Raw genomic sequence first — 19975 nt, forward strand, 5'->3', positions numbered from 1 at the left:
AACCCATCCATGAAGTAAAGTGCAGAAAACATCGACAACATATGATTACAAATCTGAATGCTTTCAATGTCTCCCTCACGAAAAGGCTTGGCTAAGAGTCGTCAAAACAAAGAAAAACAACAGCATTAATTCAGCCAATTGTACGGCGCTGCAATATTTGTTTTTACTTACTGTGTGGTTTCTTTCAATAAGAAGATAAAAGCCCTTGTGTTTAATAATACTGCAGAGGTAGCACCTTCTGTTTAGTGCTGTTCCAACAAAGGCTTGGCAGGCTGCACAAAAACCCCAGAACAACAAAAGCACAGATATTCAAAGCAAGGAACACTGCTGATTTGATCAAATAAAACAATACACTACATGAACAAGCTGCTATGCATAAAATGTTATCATACAGAATGAAAACAGCAAGTTAACATTATGTTATTTCCAAAGTTAACATCTGCTGGTTGTAACTTTAGTTTGTTATCACTGCATATTGACTCGCCTGACTTACAGAGGGCAAACTCATCTGCTGTAAGCACACACTCTCTATGGAGGTGTGTGATGTTATGCTATGATATCTGCAAAGCCACCATAGATACTTAAACATGCAGGCTAAATACAAAATAATTTAGCTGTGTTAGTCTCAGATATTGATGTCATGAGGTCATCTCAGGAGAAGTTAGCTGGACTATAAAAAATAACAATTGATACACGGGGAAAATGTGGTGTGGCTTATAATATCTTTGTTATGGAAGTGGCATGGTTGCATAAGGCAGGATTATAAATTGTCCCATGCAAATGTTAATACATACTGTACATTTAGTTTTTTTCTACTAATATTTGTATTTCTAAATAAGCAGAGTAACGAAAAATGTAAGTAATAAAATAACTGTACTTGTTTTACATTTTGAAGGTATACAATATACATACTTAAAACTTCAAAACTGTAGTACAAAAGATATAATGAACAAATAAATAATGATGTAATATTATACAAAAAGATAAAACTTTTGCTGTTGTTGATAACCAGGTGGAAATTACTTTTATATAGTTACCTGAAATGTAACTTGTACAATTATATATCTTGCCAACAATTGCTTCTCAATACACAAGTTATTGAGCCGTTTCCGCTCTACATCCTGAACTCCTCCCTTCGATGCAATGCACTTCCGTTTTGGCGGACTGGGTTTGTTTTGCTAGCTAGCTCCGTTGTGCCGACAAAGCACTGATATCGCAGAGACAAAGAGGATATAACAATTACAACATGAAGAAAAGTGGTTCGGGAACTACGTGTGCGGTAGTTGGTTGCAATCACTCGAGAAAGCACCTGAACGAGTGGTTAGATAGAGAGTGCTACGACCACAAACCAGCACCCAGCACCCAGCCATGTTGTTCATTAAATACAGATAAACACAACAAATACTGCATGCATTGTATTTTTTAATATTATATATGAATATTTTCATAGTGATGTAATTGTGTGGGCTGCTTTTATATTTTAATTTGTAATACCTGTTAGGATTAAACATGTGATCTTTCTTGTTGAAGCCATTTCTTTAGTTTCCTCTCAACAATTAATTAATTCAGTGTTATTTATGTACAGTATGAGCTTAATATGAATGATGAACTGTGTTAAAATAAATTGTAGCACTCTAAGGAACATATGAAATGCAATAATGCAATAACAGTGCAATAATGAAATTAAATTACATCAAACTTTATTTTCACTCAAACAGTACAGGCACATATGATATATTGCACAGCATAAAGAGATCATGTAAATTGTGCATTATGTAAACAACAGACAACTGTTGGCTCCTGTGGGCATGACCTAAATAAGGCAGTTTATTTTGGTTTTATGCTGGGCCACGTCGTCATGTTATCCTCCCAGTTTTGCACTGAATTCGGGTGGGGGAGAGTAACGCCATCTCCAGTCAAAGAAGTAGAATCGTGTTCCCAAGCTAGCATCACTGTTAGCATCGAAATCGCTGTGTTTACACCAGTGCCCGTCTGACTGTTTACATCGGTTTACACCGACAGACGCTGTGCAAAAGACTTCCGGCGGAAATGAAGTGCATTTGTGTAGTGTCATGGCGCTACCCGTGTTTTGGCGCGTAAACTTGTCTATAATGGTTGTGAATTAAGAAAGACTTGAAACGTACAATACCTGAGTCCAGTGTTGCCCAGACATAGAGAGGTGTAGGCGGGGTAAATGAGACGCACCGGGGCAGGGCACCGGGAGCACCACACCACCGCAGGTCGGATCGTGAACCAGGCAATTTAGGCGGTGTATTTAAACCGTCGATGCCCCGCCCATGTTTCTGATCAACTACAACTAATCAAACTCACCTTACAGCCAATTAATGTTGCTTGTGGACGACGTTATGGAGGAAATCATCACATATATATCGCACTTTTCAATGCTGTAGGGCAGCACTTGGCAACATTAGCTTTATTAGCCATTGGCCATAAACTACGCACTTTTACCTGAAGTGGAGTTTTCCTGTCCAGTGTGAGCTTTGGGGAGTGGGGACTGCACGACTATCCAACAACACGCACCTGAGATACTATCAAGGCTTCACTTCAAACAGGTAGGCACCTCTGTATTGTGTCATGTGTGTCCAACTTAAGTCATGTTGTAGCTAAGAAGAACTGTTAACCTTGCACAAAATATGTCTGGAAATAAGTCCGTTGAACATTGAAACAGGTTGTTGTGAGTTGGCTGTATGTTAGCCTAATGCTAGGATGGCTAAGCAACTTTTTAGTTGACTTTTTTGACTGCGGTCAAGCCAGCCTCCACTCGGGAAAACCTAGTCAAGCCAGCCCGCACGTGATATTGCGGTGCACGAATATCCTATGCATTACGGTAGAGTAAAAAAAAAAAATCATCCCTCTGTGTTTAGATGAGAGTAAAACAAAAACTGTCCGGTATCAAAGACTCATTTCACTTCAGGGTGATAGCAGGACATCCCATCTAGTCACTCAGAAAAAAAACAGGACATTCTGATGTAGAGTTTACATCAGAATGTCCACATTTTTTCTGAGTGACTAGGTGGGGTGTCCTGCTATCAGCCTGGAGTGAGATGAGTCTTTGATACTAGACAGTTTTTGTTTTATTCTCATCTAAAAACAGGGATGATAGCTCATACAATAGAGATTTCAAAGGTCTTTTATTTTGAAACTCTACATCAGAATGTCCTGATTTTTTCTGTGTGATAAATGGGATGTCCTGCTATCACCCTGAAGTGAAATGAGTCTTTGATACTGGACAGTTTTTGTTTTATTCTCATCTAAACACAGAGGGATGATTTTTTTTTTACTCTACCTTAATGCATAGGATATTTGCGCACCACAATATCACGTGCGGGCTTGACTAGGTTTTCCCGAGTGGAGGCTGGCTTGAACGCAGTCTTTTTTGGGGGCTTTTTGTGGACCAATTTCAACTACTGAACTACACTCAACTATAAAAACGTTTTTTGTCAGAGCATGTCAATATAGGCTATAGGCCTCAATGTCTTACTCATTTTTCCAAATTGGCCCTCTGAAATTGAGTTTGACACACCTGTGATTTGGCTGCGCTGCCATCTGCTGCTGACCGTTAAATCAGCAAATCTTTGCTCAGTTTTTAGCTGCTAGCTGTTCATTTCTGCTTTATATCAAACTGTGTTGCTAGTTTTCTGTGGTTGATTATGATACAATTGCTTTTTGCGGCTGAATTCTTTTCCTGTGGTCTTACAGGTGAATAATGATGCTTTCTTTCTTTTCTCATTATGTGTGTTATTAAGGGCTGAATGATAGCCTGTTGGATTTAAACACGACATGTTTTCACTAAGTTATAGCCCTGTTATGCTAGCTTCATGGTAGGATTGGGTAATATAACACTAAATACCATAATAGTAAGAGTAAATATGATATTGATTTCAGCCAAATTGCTCCGTAAACTCGGCATAACATTGGCTCACACAGGTTTTTATATTAATATCTCTTTTCATGGTAACGTGTTTATGTGACAGATTCTGGCTTTTCTATTCTTCGTATCATAATTACAACCAAACTACTGAGATATTCTTTTGCACTCCATTTTGTACATGTCAATGCTTATCAAGGCTATACTTCATTTCAAGGGAAAAATATTGTTTACCTGAACATTTGTTAATTAATTCATTTTAATAGTCGTTCCATACATACATACATCCATCCAGTCAGTCATCCATAATGGCTGCTTTTTAAGTCATTATTTGTGTCATTCTTCTGTAGCTGCCATTGTTGACAAGTAACATCCTAATAATTATGCAAGAATGAACACACTGCCTCTGACCTGTATTCATCATGAGGACAAGCTTAAAACACAATAACAGAAGCAGTGTTTTAGGCTTGCTTGTTCTGCTAAAACTGCTCCACTTTACAGTAATGGTATCAAGCTGTTTCACACTGCTTTGAACTAAAGGCATGAGTCCGTTAATTAATGTATTTCTTAGGAAGTTTGTTCTCGTTGAGCAACTCACTTGGTAGGGTTTGCCAGACCTGGATGTTTTGGTCAATATTCAGCAATTTGTGCTTAAATGCATATGCACTTGTGGAGGGAAAAGTGTGTAAATACAAATGGACATGAGCATACTGTGTGTCAGAAGGACGTCCAGTTCCTGTTTGCACAACATGAGTGATATGGCTTGCAGCTTCAACACAAACTATGGTCATATAATATGTTTTGACTGAGACTCTACTTCCCTGGGAGCTTGCTGTCAGTTTCAAAAGATATTGCTTGAATGAAACAAAAATAAATTTCTCTGCATGAAAGCATGGTGAAAAAATGAATTATAGCCTTGGATTGTCAAACATATCAGTCAGTGTGGCATTTCGATTGAAAACTGAAAAGGATTCTGCGAACAGCTGAAAGTGAGGCAACTCTGAATAATTTATGACTCGACGTTATGTCATTTGATGTTATAGAAATGTGGGTGAAGATGTCGAGAGAGGCTATTTCAGAATGGCGTGGATTATTCCGTGAGCCTAACTGTAAACCACCTTGAGGCGACAGGGCAGGAATAGTGTTGTTCAATTGACCAAATTTCAAAGCAAATAGTTTGGCCACAGAGGGCAGCAGCACAGAGTCCAGCGAGGCCACTTGCAAAGGCCAGCTGTCATACAGAGGCAAGCTGAGAAGAGAGAGAAAATCAATGGCCATAATTGCTCAATAACAGAATGAAGATGGAGGTGTGAGGTGAGGGAACATGGGTCACAGCAGACACAGAGACAGAGTCTTTGCTCTGTGAATCACTGCAGTTTGGATTTCTTTACAAGTCAAGTGCAACTCATCCACCACCTCCATCAAAGGATGTGGTCACAGTTTTTCACACTTTTTTGTAAACATTAGTCATGTTAGTTGAAGTGGTAAAGCCTGCTGCAGTCATTCATATGTGTATATGTTGAAAGTACATTTACTCATGAACAAATACGAGGTTCTTGTATTTGAATACAACATCAGGAGGATGCTGACCCAGAAAACAGCGCAGGTTCTGGTCCAGGCTCTCGTCATCTCACGCCTAGACTACTGCAATTCCCTCCTGGCTGGTCTACCTGCATGTGCCATCCGACCTCTGCAGGTCATCCAGAATGCAGCGGCTTGTCTGGTCTTCAACCTTCCAAAAGTCTCCCACACCACGCTGCTCCTCCGCTCCCTTCACTGGCTTCCAGTAACTGCTAGAATCCACTTCAAGACACTGGTACTTGCGTACCATGCTGTGAATGGATCTGGCCCTTCCTCCAGGACATGGTTAAACCATACACCCCAGCTCGTGCACTCCGCTCTGCATCAGCCAAACAGCTCGCTGCACCCGCACTGCGAGGGGGACCCAAGTTCCCATCAGCAAAAACACGTGGGTTTGCTATCCTGGCTCCAAAATGGTGGAATGAGCTCCCCATTGACATCAGGACAGCAGAAAGCTTACACATCTTCCGGCGCAGACTGAAAACTCATCTCTTTCGACTCCACTTTGAGCGATATAATTATTAACAAAGCACTTACAATGGGGCAAAAAAGTATTAAGTCAGCCACCAATTGTGAAAGTTCTCCCACTTAAAAAGATGAGAGGCCTGTAATTTTCATCCCAGGTATACCTCAACTATGAGAGACAAAATGAGAAAAAAAAATCCAGAAAATCACATTGTCTGATTTTTAAAGAATTTATTTGCAAATTATGGTGGAAAATAAGTATTTGGCCACCTACAAACAAACAAGATTTCTGGCTTTCACAGACCTGTAACTTCTTCTTTAAGAGCCTCCTCTGTCCTCCACTTGTTAACTGTATTAATGGCACCTGTTTGAATTTGTTATCAGTATAAAAGACACCTGTCCACAACCTCAAACAGTCACACTCCAAACTCCACTATGGCCAAGACCAAAGAGCTGTCAAAGGACACCAGAAACAAAATTGTAGACCTGCACCAGGCTGGGAAGACTGAATCTGCAATAGGTAAGCAGCTTGGTGTGAATAAATCAACTGTGGGAGCAATTATTAGAAAATGGAAGACATACAAGACCACTGATAATCTCCCTCGATCTGGGGCTCCATGCAAGATCTCACCCCGTGGGGTCAAAATGATCACAAGAACGGTGAGCAAAAATCCCAGAACCACACGGGGGGACCTAGTCAATGACCTGCAGAGAGCTGGGACCAAAGTAACAAAGGCTACCATCAGTAACACACTACGCCGCCAGGGACTCAAATCCTGCAGTGCCAGACGTGTCCCCCTGCTTAAGCCAGTACATGTCCAGGCCCATCTGAAGTTTGCTAGAGAGCATTTAGATGATCCAGAAGAGGATTGGGAGAATGTCATATGGTCAGATGAAACCAAAATAGAACTTTTCGGTAAAAACTAAACTAGACGTGTTTGGAGGAGAAAGAATGCTGAGTTGCATCCAAAGAACACCATACCTACTGTGAAACATGGGGGTGGAAACATCATGCTTTGGGGCTGTTTTTCTGCAAAGGGATCAGGACGACTGATCCGTGTAAAGGAAAGAATGAATGGGGCCATGTATCGTGAGATTTTGAGTGACAACCTCCTTCCATCAGCTGGGTCTTTTCAGCATGACAATGATCCCAAACACACCGCCCGGGCAACGAAGGAGTGGCTTCGTAAGAAGCATTTCAAGGTCCTGGAGTGGCCTAGCCAGTCTCCAGATCTCAACCCCATAGAAAATCTTTGGAGGGAGTTGAAAGTCTGTGTTGCCCAGCGACAGCCCCAAAACATCACTGCTCTAGAGGAGATCTGCATGGAGGAATGGGCCAAAATACCAGCAACAGTGTGTGAAAACCTTGTGAAGACTTACAGAAAACGTTTGACCTCTGTCATTGCCAACAAAGGGTATATAACAAAGTATTGAGATTAACTTTTGTTATTGACTAAATACTTATTTTCCACCATAATTTGCAAATAAAGTCTTTTAAAAATCAGACAGTGATTTTCTGGATTTTTTTTTTTCTTCTCATTTTGTCTCTCATAGTTGAGGTATACCTAGGATGAAAATTACAGGCCTCTCATCTTTTTAAGTGGGAGAACTTGCACAATTGGTGGCTGACTAAATACTTTGTTGCCCCACTGTATATACTAATAAAGGACTAGCTTATCTAAAGCCAGTTGAGTAGCACTAGAAATGTTTGGCTCTATGAAACCTGATGTACTTATATGATTCTGTTTTCTTCAAGGTTGTATCTTCCTGGTCGAATGTACTTATTGTAAGTCGCTTTGGATAAAAGCTAAATGTAATGTTATTAATAATTAAATTATACTGCTTTATACTTCAAATTAAACTTCATTTCAGTGATTATTTAACTTCATTTATTTAATAGCGACTTGAGTTTCTAGTTAGGGCGGTACAAAAGGGTTATCGTTCAACACAATATTGGATGGCAGCAATAACATTCAAAACATTTCTATCATTACAAAACGATATTACATTTTGCCACAGAGCTTTTGCTTATTTCAGTGTTTCTTCTCTTGCTTTCCCTTGCTTAACAATTGTTTCCCACAGCTACTTAAGCGGGTCACTCAGGTATATTAATGGAAAGTAAGCTTAATTTCTTTATAAATCATATAATTTATCCTGATCCAAAAACATTCAAGCTCTATTCAGTAAAGATTATTACCATGTGAAGGTAAATTATAATGCTATCATGATTTGTTTAAATCATCCTGAAATTAAGTTTTTGGTGAGAAAAGTAAATAAATTGTTGATTTGCAGGATGTTTTCACAGCAATATAAAAAATACATTAGAGTGGGAATGACCTCAAATGATCTTAAACTGTTAATGAGTGAACAAATGCTTTATTTTTTTTCATTTAGTTAGTGTCTTCATTTATTGAAGTCACACAGTTATAAAGGCAGCTTAGAGTCACATTAAATTATATTTTCTGAATGTCTTACATGTCTAATATTACTAAACATACTTTGGCCATCAAATATAGGGGCTTGAAAATATTCAGTCTATCCAGACGGTTGAATGAACCTGGCACCCATTCCATTAAGTTGGAAGTTACTTTTACTTTGTTGTTACAGCTTGTGTTAATTTTTCACCACCGTCTGTGCCAAGTCAACCTGATTTACTTACTAGGAGCCAGAAGAACTGGTATCCTAGCAACAGAAGCAGATATTTGTACTTTGTTTGTTCTGCATCACAATGTGAGTGTGAGTGTATGTGTGTTTATGCATATGGTGTGTGCTTACATGAGAGCATCTGTGTGTGTTGGTGTGTGATCTTCCCTTATAGAAACTTGCTGTTAGCATGCACACCGACGCCTCTGTCCTGCCTGTAAACGCCTCTGGATTTATAGGCATCTGGGAGGGAAAGCTGTGTACATAGTGCCCTTCACTGTTACCAATGGCCATGATAACACTGTCAGACATGGCTGAGTGATCACAATCCTCTGTCTCACCTCACTTGATAATATTTACTCTCACTTTGAAATGGGGTCTGCTGTACTGCATGCCAATTCTTGACCCAATCCCGCAACAACCTGCTTTTACTGAGGTCATTGGTGGAGGAATTCCTACTGACCTTTTTAGCTGGGAATTACAACATTCCCTGGGCGAGACGATTTGAATCCACTGAGATGGAATCTAATTTACAACAACTGGATCTATTAAAGTGTAGAAGAATGGATGGAAGGCATCCAGCAGTCCCTGTGAGGGATGCTGTGTGCTTTTCATTGTGTCTAATTGAATTAGTGATCTACCCCATGGAACCTCTCCAGATATCACGGAGCTGCACTCGCGTTATACATAAGCTTCCTAACATGATTTATAGTGCTAGCATTCAACTACGTGAAGACTTTATAAATAGATGAAGCATGGGTATGTTTTTTTTCTTTTTAAGATAAGTAAATAGACATGAACTTTTGCAAAGCAGAACGCTTCAAGACAAGACAAGACGGCTCATGACATTAGATAAAGCTCTAAAGGTGACACCAAATAGTTGACTATTTGACGATTCAATCCAAGGAGCAGCATTCAACTGCAAATCTCATTGTCAAATGTTCACAATTGCAGGAAAATGTGGCTATGAAACGAAAGATCATTCCATTAAAGCTAGTGATGAATGTCCAATTGTACTTAGATTTGCTTGCTTTCTCCCAAGAAATCAAGCTATATATCCTACTTTGATATAATTATCAACCTAACATCACAATTAGAGTGCTATATATCTGTTGTCGTTTGTCAAAATCAGAAGAGGCAGGCACGTAGGAATAGGTGTTTCCATCTTGGAAGGTTGACTGCGGACCTTAACGCTTGGAAATTGAAGCCAGCTGTTTATCTTGGAAATGTTGTGCAGTGTTTCCCATACATCGTCCACTACAAATGGATCTCATAAAGAAAAAAAATACAATATATTTTTTCTTTTGGTGGTCTAATGGATAGTGAGGTGGGCTGATGGATAGTGAGGTGGGCTGATGATCGGAAGGTTCAAATCCCGCCTGGAACACCACTACTTGTGTGCCCTTGACTAAGGCACTTAGCCCTCAGTTACTCCAGGGAGAATTTCCCTGTAATTGGTCATTGTAAGTCTCTTTGGAATAAGGCGTCTGCTAAATTGTAAATTGTAAATTATATTTTTGGGAGAATAAACCCCACAGATCCTCAACTCCGGTGTGTCTCACTCATTAACAACGCAACACAGAGCAACAAGAACGTTGTCTACAGTAGCCATGAACTCGCATGTATTTTCTTATTTGAGGGGGGAGGGTGGATGCGTGGGCCACCCGAATAGGTTAAGGGGCCTTTGGCTTTTCTCGCCGTGGGGGGTGTGGTGCCCCCACAGAAACACAGTTATGCCTTTATCAGACAACACTAGAAGGGAATACAGGAAAAAAAGGGAGAACATGATGAAACGAGGGTCCCTGTCTGAATTTGATCCAGATACATTATGTGTTAACCCTAAAGCCCCAAGGGCCAACCAACACAGAGAGGACTTTTAGTGAAGTGGGAGACATAGAACATTGTTAATCTAACGGCGAGGGAGTAGATGTGCTTTATAGTCATATGTAAATCGTTTATTTAAATTTTTATGGGAACAACATATTGGAGTATTTTTTTCTTGACAACATCTTTAACCAGTTGTTATTTTAACCTAAAACATGACTTCCTCCACTTGCTCTGTTCTTGTGAGTCTTCTCAGGCCTGACGTAAACTTAACAGTGTTATATCTTGAAAGTCACTAAAACTAGTATTTGCTAGGGGCAAATTACAAATGAAATATACTGTTGTTAACTTGGTGGACTTAAATTGCTTGTTAATACCAGATGTAGTGGGCAAGAAGAAAAAGTTCTTATTAAGTTATTCTAGTCAACCCTAGAACAGAAACAAAAAACACATCTTAGAAATTAAACCTGCTGCTTTATTTTTCTTAAATATCCTGCTGTAACAGAGTATTAATGACTTTGATGAGAAATCAGTTCATCACAGAAAACAAAGATGAAAGTTCCCCAATCCCCAAAGCTAGCGGCGTTCCTTTTTTAAGGATGATCTTCAGATATAGATGTGAACAAAGCTGGAAAACCGCCAGCAGGCTTCTCTATTCACTTGGACCAATCATCTGTTTCCATCCTCAGTCCCACCCCACCCCAACTCAAGTTGGTCCTTTTTATAATGGAAACTGTGTGAAGAAATGTGATTTCTGATAAGCTTAATCTTCACGGTGATTAAGCTCCTATCATCTCGCAGATAGAGGAGATCACATGTTTGATGCTTGAGATAACAGGCTGTGTACAGATGAAGCATTCCTAAAACACTGGCACACGCACACGCACATGCACACATACATACATACATACAAACACGTATACATACAAACATTCATGCTTATCTCACTTAAAATGTAGCAGGGCAAATACGTTTTATTGATCTGGTGCTGGGGCCACATTCCTTTGCAATTTACTGCTGTGCGAAGAAAAGCAAAGGGAGTGGGCTTTTACGGAGGATCACTAGTTCAGGTAGTTAATGCCCACGGTTTCTCCCCTCCCCCTCCTTAAATCTACCAAGGGGTGAATGCGAAGGGAATTCAAATGGAAACGGACTCCTCTGCCTCTAGTCCAGTCAGCAAGGTCGTGGTGTGATTTAAGGAGTATTGTGCAAGGGCCAAATTGGCTGCAGATGAGTAGGGGGTCTGCAGCTTCATAACCTCACAGCTTATGTGTATGGATTATCTGAAGAAAGAGCGCCATAAATTACGCATGGGAGTTTTCTTATAGTCTGACCTGGTAACCCCAGCCTGGCTGGTGTAATGGGATATCTTGGGGAGCTGGTGTTTCAAATTAATGGAGCCCGGCTTTGTGTTATCATGCTCTTCTACCGTGCTCAGAGCCGACTCCTAAACAGGACAGATGCATATTAAAGAGCTGCTTCCAGTGTATGGTAGGAGAGGATTGGTTTCTCATTCCTGTATTGATTGGGTGTTGCAAACATACTCATGGGGATTCGAGGGTGCCTGAAGCACAGTTTCATCCCTTACACCTTCTGTTACAAATGTATATTTTTTTGCTAGAATATTAGAGGAACAATTACGTTAAGTCAAACCGAAATCTCTTGATGTGTACACAAGTATATGCAGTTTCAGACTGAATTTATACTGCTGCTATTGTGCAATATTTTCCTTTTTTCAAAAGAGGATAAAACAGTTTTTGAACATTTTCTGGAAATAGATTTTGAGCTCAAGGCCTATGGTTGGGCGTCTGCTTTAGCAGTACCTCGTATAAAGAAGAAATGTTGCTCTCAAGAAGTGTTGTGAAATTCTTTGGCATGCTAATGGAGCACATCATACTTTTAAATGTTGATAAGACTGTGCCTCCATTTTTCATAAAGTTCACGTTCACGTAGCATTGGCTATCAGCTCTGAGCAATTTAAGATGCCTGCCCCTTTTTATAGAGAGCCGCAGAGAAACCATTTCAGAAGTAGGGAAACGTCATCAAAAAACACGTTGACATTTGAAATGACGCAAATAATTTAAAATCCAGCCTTGGAACAGATTGGAACAGAGCCTTACTCAGCAGTATGTTGTGAGGTTCACTCCATATTTCTAGATGGAAGAGCTGTACCCGAATATAAAGTTGCCAATTCAGGCCAATGCGCAGTTGTTGGGTGTTTGATCATCATCTATCATATGAAAACACAATTTTCCATACAAAGTGTAGTGTGTCTAATGTCTGGTCATAGTTCAGTTGTTGTCAGCCAAAGAATCAATCATACAAAACAACACCGGATGGTTTTCAAGTAGTTTACTAACATTCCTGATTTTTGTGAGCAACGAGCATCGGAGGATCGGATAACTGCTGCTCAACGTCCTGCTGCCCTCGCTACTGCAGCGCTAGATGCTAAATATTACACACAGTTCCTATTTAGATGTTATAGCACATTCTCCAAATTGAAGTCCATAGCGGAGTTGAGTGCATGCAAATTATTCAGTAAGGGTGTAAGTCTAAATTGCAAATATAGAAATATTTTGTTACTTTACATTAACATTAGCAGGTTGATTAGATTTAGCCCAACTTAACTTCCATACACTTTAATACTGTAGACATACCTATGGAAGAACATTGGGTTTAAGTATCTTGCCTAAGGACACTTGACTGCAGGGAGCAGTTGGGATTGAACCACTGACCCTAAGATTGAAAGATGCCCATTCAACTCCCCGGAGCGACAGCTGCATGTGTTTTGTGATACTGTAACTATCTAGTATATATTCCACGTGGAGTTAAGCTTTGGGCGATTAAAGATCCAAACCGTTTTATAGAGAGCTGTAGTGAAACAATCCTACTGAAAGATGTAATCTTATTGTAAATCACGGGGTTTGAAACAAAATGTCACACACAACAACATTTTAAAATCACATTGTCATTTGTAGTGACGCAAATTATTTAAAGTCCACACTTGAAGAACACAATTTGCACACGTCACTGAAAGACTTGTGCTTCTATTGGCCATCACTCCAACCTGCTGTATGTGATAAGCTAGGGGGCGGGACATCTCTAAGCGGTTGACCAATCACAACAGAGCCGGCCAGCTAACCAATCATAGCAGACTGGGCTCTGGTTTCAGACAGAGGGTGAAAAGAGGTGCTGCAGCACAGGCAGTATGAGAACAATAAAGACCTTTTTTATGAACATTAAAACATGTTATTATATCATAGAAGAGGCACAATATACAAATATGAACCTGAAATGAGCACTTTCGGCCCCTTACAAAGATTTCAGAGCAACATGGGCCCCATTTTGCAAAACACTGAATCTAATCGTGGTGTTTAGGAGGCGAGCCAGAAAGCCCATGTTCCTCGAGTGAACTTGGCGCTGGCAATAAATCATTTAACCCATCCACCCAGTTGGGGTCAGAGCATGCCAGGAAACAGTTGTTCCCTTAAATTCTCCTCAGTCTTATGCAGAGAGAACAAACTGTCTGTACTGGCCACCAGCGTTTCTGCCAGGGGGGCGTCTTGCCGTCATTTGACGCTCTTATTCAGCTCGGAACGCCCTGAACTCGTGCCGAGGGCGTCCAAAAAATAATAATAATTTGAGAGAAGATCGAGAGTTTTTATCGCTTAGAATGACGAGAAAGAAAAAGGACAAGGACATCCCTCTGCTGGAGGGGCAAACGAGTCTTGTGGGATTCTTTTCGCCGCCAGCAAAGCGCGTTCCTGTGACGAAAAAAACATAAAAACACCGCCGCATCTGCCAAGGACCATGCCAGGAGGGGTGTCCCTGTCGGCAGGGAGACGTTGAGAGATGCTATAAGGGACGGCGCAATTCAAAATTGTGTGTGTGTGTGTGTGTGCGCATATGTAAAGAGATAGTATCTATAAGGGACGGCTCAATTCAAGTCACGTTTGCTCTCGGGCTGGACGCCCTCTCAGCCCTGGTATGACGGAAACACCCCTGAACACAGCACCAGCAGTTTATCGCAACGATTTGTAGAAAATAAAATATTTGCAGCAACGTGATGAAAAGGTTACTTTGAAATGTTGACAGAGGGGGGGGAGAGAAAAACGCGATACATCTGAATACTCAGAGCTTACTTTTCACAGGTTATTGCTGTTTTTATAGCCCTGTTTGCTTTGTTAAAAGGTTTCAAGGTTGATTCACGAGACCTTGTTTACTTCCCCGTACCAGTTCTATTAATTGAAACCTTGTTCTGAAAAAGCTTGTTTTGAATAGGTACAAAATACCTCTATTTATATGAATAGAAAAGAGTGACATTACATTTGTGCTTGAGAAATGCAACACAATCTAATCAGAAAAAGTGAAATTGAAATTAAAATGTATTTATTGGAGGGCTACTCAAGTGACAAACTTCTCTGTAAGATCAAAGTGACAGGTTGAAACAGTATCATTTGCAGACATTGCACCAAAACCGAGTTTTGATAGCTCCGAGCAAACATGCCAGATCAAACCGTCATGGTCAGAGATGTGAAGTCTGAACGTGGCGGCATAAACAGCTGAGGATGTCGCCGCCTCCTCACACAGCCGAGCCTGCCATCTCATTATGGGAGACACGCTAGCTGTACGCCGGTGAAGACAGAAGGAAAGGCATCATCAAGCTATTTGTGAAAATTTACAACATGGCAGAAATACTAGGAGAGGCTAAATGTTAAGTTCCAACAATAACCAGTCCGTGTTATTTAATGTTGTGTGTTTGTAGTTATGACTATGGCTGACCCATTATACATGTGTAACTCAAGGATGTTTTGTGTGAATTACTATGCTGAACTATGTCTCGGGTTTGACAAAGTCTACATTATTGATAGATGGATCAACATGTATATTACATTGCTGCAAACTTTCTCAGCATGCTGCCGAGGCAAATCCCCCTCACATTCCCTTGCAATACACGTGTTGTATTTATTGTGTGCAAATGAAGAAACAAGCCAGTAGCCAATAGAGGCGCAAGTGTTACGTAGTGATGTCACTATCTTACAGAAGTAAACGAAGGAGTCCAATGGAGGTGTTTCAGGCGGGGGGTTTGGGAGAGAAACTCACTCTGGAAGGAACTTAGGGATTTTAGCCGCTATTTGTATATCGGGGAAACACGGGCCCCTTACATGTAACTGATGAATACTAAGTGTGCTTATAAAGAGCTTTTCTACCTCCTACAAAGCAAGTAACACTTTGTGAGTGAGTTCTATTTGGCCTCCCGATCAGGAGATCAATCACTGTGGAGGATTAAGAAACAATAATTGACTGTCTCAATTATATATAGTTGTTTTCTGTTTCTTCTGGATACATGCTGTTCGAACACATCTTGTTTAAATGTGACAGCTGTAACATTCATCGCACTTATTATCACATGCTTCATAAGCAAGGCTCTTTCCTCTTGAAAACTAACACATTGCTAATTAGAGCTATACACATGTACTCCTTCATTAACAAGTGCATTCAGGGTGAGATCATATCTTGAAAAGACTGTGCCTCACTCTTTAAGTATAGCTTGTTGGAATGAAGTGAAACTAATACCTCAGAATAGCGGTAGAAAATCTCACTTGGGAGTTTCCATTCAACACTTTGGCCTCCCCATCAGGAGTTCAGATCCCTGGAGCTTTGGGTCTCTTTCATGGCTCGTGGCTCATGGCTGACACATTATGATGCAAAACTTCATAATGCATGCGTTCATGATGTATTGGGTTGAGTTACATTCCTCTCTGTAGAAATTCAGAGCTGTGAGCTGCAGAGATTGTGATTACTCTACAGAGGAATGCACTAACATGCCTCTCAACCCTTTTCTTGCCAGCAGTCAGTAAATTAAAAGAAAACAAAGCTGCAAAAGTCTGTCTCCATGCCGACTGTGGTAACAGATACATGTTTTTCTTACTGATTATGAAAAGGGCCTATATCACAGTTGACTTTTACAGTATGTTTTTACTGTAGAAAGAGCCAACAAGTATTGCATAAAAACATTCCTGGTGAAATGCTGCTCTGTCTCTTTAAGAAAAAACTGGATTAAGAGTTTGTTCAGCACACAGGTGTAACAGTACAAAAGTAATCATGTTATTTTTTACAAGTGGAGTATCTGTGGGCTGCCAGATTGCTTGTAATTTGTCTGAGTCGAGCTTACTGGAAGATAAAGGTCAGTTTAAGCCGGATGATCATTTCAATCTATGGAAACAATACACTCTTGACAACCAAATGACATGCTAGCCCATTGCAATCAGCGTTGAGAAAGTAATCAGTGCTTGATTAGATGTAATGTGCCCCGTATTGATCCGCCTCTGCAGCACACGCTCCGAGTGCTCTGAATGAGAAGCGTTCGATCACCGGGGAGGTTAAACACAGTCTGTTTCCGCAGAGTGGATTGCCCTCGACAACAGGAATGACAGGCAGGAATGAGATAACTGCCTGTGATTCTTGGCCGAACCAACGTCTACCCTCCTCTGCCAACGTGTTGCTGATATATCTGTCGGAAACGCTGTCAGCTATTTTTCCTATTATTTATTTTCCGTGTCAAAATTAATGATTCTTTTCAAGAGCCTGGCAGACAACACTTTGATACCGGAATCTCACAGCTGCTATGATTTGACAAGACACCGCAAAATAAAGTCTGGTCAAGACAAATATATTGCCGTTATAGTGTGATACCCCTGGAAGATTGAGCAACAATATTTTACCGTCTCAGTTATATTTATTAACTTTTGGTTCAAACACACCTTGTTTAGATGTGATAGCTGTGAAATTCATCACACTTTCTTTTATCAGCTGCATCACAAGGCTCTCACCACCTGTTTATAATGATCACATTGCTAAATAGAGTTATGCGTCTACTCTTTATGAACAAGCGGATTCAGGGTGAGATAATATCTTGCAAACGATGCTGTGCCTCATTATTTCTGCATCACTTGTTAGAACGAGGTGACACTGCTGCGTGACAGTATTAACGGCTGTCTCACTTGACGGAGAAACCTTGTTCAATAGATTTAACAGAAATGCATATAATGAACTGTTAGATAAGTATGTTGATGGGTAAAATCTATTTTTCTCAGTTAATGCAGTGGCCTTACAACAGGGCAACAATGGCAAACCACAGCAAGAGAATTACATGTAATAATAATAATAAATGGGATTTATATAGCGCTTTTCTAGACCCAAAGACGCTTTACATTCCGAGTAAGGTCGACAAACAAAACAAGAACAAAAACACAAGCAAAAACAAAAACAAAACAAAAACAGAAAAGCAGTCAGCAGGATGTTGGTTCAGAAGGGGGAGGGGTGGGTTTAAGGATAAGCAGAGTTGAAGAGGTGGGTTTTGAGACATGTTTTTGAGACATGTCTGCATATAAAATCAAAAATGAACTAAGCAATGGATTAAACAAGATATAAGGTTAATCATTTAAAATACAATTGTTTTTTGCAGAAATGCTGAAAACAATTTGCTTGATTTCTCGTTCTTCTTTTACTAAACATGACATTTTAACGTCTCTGCACAAAACAATGAATATGTCAACATGGGCTCGGTGAAACTGTGATTTAAAAAAAAACGTGTGTGGTGTTAATTACCCAAGTGTCATTGTCCGTAAAACACTTGTTTGCATCAGAAAGCAGACGGTTAGGTGAAGATGAGTCTGATACAGATTTCAATTTCTTTATTTTTTATTTCTCCCGCTCGACTATGGACTGAAATACCAAACATAGTTGTTGGTGTTTAGCTTTCCCCCACACTACCTGAAAGTATACATTAAGCCTTAAAGTGTTTTGAAGTGTGTAGACATCAGAGTAAGCGGGTCAATCTGAGAGCAACTCTACCTTTCTGAGCTGATCCTGTAAAAACTCCTGCTCTTGCAATCCTCAGACCTCGCTCAGACCTCGCTCAGACCTCGCTCAGACCTCATCAGCCCCGACACACACAGAGCATGAAACCGCTCTGCTTCAAACGGCTCACATGTCTCCTACAAGGCCTGGCTGGTCACCTCATCTGAGAGATTAGAGCAGGCAGCAGAGGCCGGATTGATCTCAGGGGGAAATAACTCACTTTTATCAGTTTGAGGTTTACTCATGGCCGTTTAAGGAAAAGTAAATATAACCCTATGATGGTGTCTTTGAGGGGTGTCCACTAGCAGATGGCAGCATCCGATGGGGGGCCATTTGGTATGTTCCTATCTTTGTACTGCACAGGTGGGTGGTGGTGCAGATCTCTCTTTCTGCTTTCTCCTCTGGGGAATGTTTAGCTGGTCGGGGTTTGATGTGGCAGGGCCCCTGCCAAATAATCACAGCCCGGACAGAGGGGGGTGTGCAAGCCTTCAGCCCAGCATCCAGGGATTTGTGAAAAGTTGTCTCAAGGGAGGGAGGGGGTTTGATGCCTGGCGAGTGTCGTTTCACAGACGGATGATAATGTGGAATGGGATCAAAAGGGAGGATTTTGGCCGAGTGGTGATTTTCACAGTGGTGCACGGCTGAGTGGCTCAGTTTTCAGCCGGTCTGGGTTTTTGTCATCTTTTTTATTATTTTGATCTCCTCTTCAAACTCTTAGTCTGTGATCTCTTTCTCAATCCACTCTTTTCTTTCAGATTTATTGTTCTTCTACTCCCGCTCCCGTTTTCTTCTGTGAGAGGCGGAGTTGCTGGGCCTTTCAGGACGGATGCCCCCGCCAAGGGCCTGTCCACGGGCATCACAGCAGCTTTACTCAATTCTGCTGACGGCTCACTCTGAACTGTCAACAGTTGCTTTTCCTCTCATCCGCCAACACAGTCAGTGATTACTTTCAACATCATCTTCACTATTATTATTATTATTATTATTATTATCATCATAATCAAGAACGCTATCTCCATCATCTTCAATCATCAGCCCTGTTTCGACCGTTCCATCCGTCTAGAGTCATTTTCACAGTATCACAGACTGATTCTGAATATAACTGCACACAGAAATAGGACAGAGAATGTGTTTTCAGATCTCTAAATGCCACTCTTGAGAAAAGCAGCAACAAAATAGCATGCCTGTGTGCAAATTACAGCTTTAGCATGTCTAGGCAAACACTTGAACTACTCCACATTCAGCACGTGCTGCACCTGTGGGATCTGTTTACAGCTTAAAACAGCAGCCGTAATGGCGAGAGGTGAAATGACTTAGCTGTGGGGATAAAATGGCTTGTGATTTTGCTTAATGCTGCACTCTTTGTGCAACGGGTAAGAAATAACAAAGCTATTGTTGCCTCTGCTGTTTTCTGCTCATTTACAGCAAAACGTTGTCTACCGTTATCGCCGCTATGGGCTTCAGGAGTAAACTGAAATCCATTAGATGCTTATTTAAGACAGAGCCTCGTCCAAAGCTGAACTGGTGCATTATTGCACAGTGGGGAGACTAAAGAGAAAAGATGCACGCTAATAACTACTTACTGTTACACATGCTGTTACAGGCACTGTTCAGTTTGGATGTTATACCTATTTTACATAACAGGCCTACAGGTAGAGATGTCACAAGAGCCAATCAATGCCATAAAGATCTTTTGAGGCCAGATATTGG

General features: G+C 40.7%; 1 long non-coding RNA gene across 1 annotated transcript in view; it reads left to right on the forward strand.

The window, feature by feature from the left end:
• Window positions 1-2223: 2223 nt before the first annotated feature.
• Window positions 2224-19975, forward strand: part of LOC307034493 — a 146733-nt gene continuing 128981 nt past the window's right edge. Inside the window, exon 1 of the long non-coding RNA XR_013806940.1 lies at window positions 2224-2573. This is a non-coding gene — a long non-coding RNA (uncharacterized lncRNA). The remainder of the gene's footprint in view (window positions 2574-19975) is intronic.

Source organism: Notothenia rossii (assembly GCF_949606895.1).
Source record: "Notothenia rossii genome assembly, chromosome: 3".
In the NCBI taxonomy this organism is placed as follows: Eukaryota; Metazoa; Chordata; class Actinopteri; order Perciformes; family Nototheniidae; genus Notothenia; species Notothenia rossii.